Source organism: Salvelinus sp. IW2-2015, linkage group LG18 (genome assembly GCF_002910315.2).
Source record: "Salvelinus sp. IW2-2015 linkage group LG18, ASM291031v2, whole genome shotgun sequence".
Classification (NCBI taxonomy): Eukaryota; Metazoa; Chordata; class Actinopteri; order Salmoniformes; family Salmonidae; genus Salvelinus; species Salvelinus sp. IW2-2015.
Window position 1 is genome coordinate 55,041,324 of NC_036858.1, and position 2,181 is coordinate 55,043,504.

Here is a 2,181-nt window from a genome sequence, read left to right on the forward strand (position 1 = left end):
TGGTGTCTAGCTGGTCTATGGTTGCCTGAATGGTTCTAATCAAGACAGATGTCATTAATTGTCTCTGATTGGGAGCCATATTTAAGACAGCCATAGGCACTAGGTTAATGTGGGTAAATTGTCTTGTTTTACGTTTGTAGCTTGTGTGTGCACTTATGTCTATAGCTTCACAACTCGTTTTTGTTTGTTTCAGTTTGTTAAAGTGTTCGTTGCGTGTTTTTCTTTCTCTAAAATAAAAGAGAATGTATTTTGCACACGCTGCGCCTGGTCCACTCTCTCTCAGCAAGACATCGTGACAGAATTACCCACCAAAGGACCAAGCAGCGTTGTGAAACAGCAACAAGACCCACCTACACAGGAGTTTGTAATGGGAGCAGGATCTGGGCTACACTACGTGGGAGGAGATCGACAGGTGGGCAATCGACCCAGGGCGAATGCCGGAGCCTGCCTGGGATTCTCTGGCGCAGTGCGAGGAGATACCGGCGAATTAGGCAGCGCGACGACGAGGTAGGAAGCCTGTGAGTCAGCCCAAAAAAATTTTGGGGGGGCTGAAAGGGATGTGGCGAAGTCAGGTAGGAGACCTGTGCATACTCCTGTACTACCGTGGAGAGCGAGAGTACGGGCAGACACCGTGTTACCAGTAGAGCGCATGGTGTCTCCTGTACGTGTTTCATAGCCCGGTGCGGGTTATTCCACCTCCCCGCACTGGCAGGGCTATGATGAGGATTGAGCCGGATGTCATGAAGCCGGGCCAACGCATCTGGTCACCAGTGCGTCCCTCGGGCCGGCTTACGTTGCACCAGCCTTACGCATGGTGTCCCCGGTTCGCCTACATAGCCCGTGCGGGTTATCTCACCTCCCGCACTGATCGTCGGGCGACGGGGAGCATACAACCAGGTAAGGTTGGGCAGGCTCAGTGCTCAAGGGAGCCAGTACGCCTGCACGGTCCGGTATTTCTGGCGCCACCTCCCCGCCCCAACCCAGTACCACCAGTGCCTACACCACGCCACCAGGCTTCCTGTGCGTCTCCAGAGCCCTGTTCCTCCTCCACGCACTAGCCCTGTTGTGCGTGTCTCCAGCCCATTACCACCAGTGTCTACACCACGCACCAAGCCTCCTGTGTGTCCCCAGAGTCCTGTGCGTCCTGTTGCTGCTCCCACACTAGCCTGAGATGCGTGTCCCCAGCCCGGTACCACCAGTTCCGTACCACAGCCACAGGGCCTACAGTGCGCCTCAGCGGCCAGAGCCATCCGTCTGCCCAGCCAGCGCCATCTGAGCCGTCCGTCTGCCCACGCCACTGAGCTCCGTCTGCCCAGCCGCCTCTGAGCCGTCCGTCTGCCCAGCGCCATCTGAGCCGTCCGTCTGGCCCAGCGCCGTCTGAGCCGTCCGTCTGCCCAGCGCCGTCTGAGCCGTCCGTCTGCCCAGCGCCGTCTGAGCCGTCCGTCTGCCGCGCCGTCTGAGCCGTTCCGTCTGCCCAGCGCCGTCTGGCCGTCCGTCTGCCCAGCGCCGTCTGGCCGTCCGTCTGCCCAGCGCGTCTGAGCCGTCCGTCTGCCCAGCGCCGTCTGAGCCGTCCGTCTGCCCACGCCGCCAGATCCGTCCGTCTGCCCAGCGCCGCCAGATCCGTCCGCCAGCCATGAGCAGCAATCCGTCAGCCAGCCATGAGCAGCCAGATCCGTCAGCCAGCCATGAGCAGCCACATCCGTCAGCCAGCCATGAGCAGCCAATCCGTCAGCCAGCCATGAGCAGCCAGATCCGTCGAGCCAGGCCATGAGCAGCCAGATCCGTCAGCCAGCCATGAGCAGCCAGACCGTCAGCGCAGCCAATGAGCTCCGTCTCTCAAGTCCGGAGCTACCCCTTCAGTCCGGAGCTACCCCTCAGTCCGGAGCTACCCCTCAGTCCGGAGCTACCGCCTCAGTCCGGAGCTACCCCTCAGTCCGCGAGACTACCCCTCGTCCGAGACTCCGGAGCTACCCTCAGTCCGAGCTACCCCTCAGTCCGGAGCTACCCATCCGTCTCTGTGGCGCCCTCTGGGATGGTCTTCAGTCCGGGACTTGCTACAAGGTCGCCGCTCCAGAGCGCCACCAAAGCGGGTATTGACAATGGTGGAGTGGGGCCTCCGTCCCGCGCCCGAGCCGCCGCCATGATGGGGGCCACCCGGACCCTCCCCTTCTGTTTCAGGTT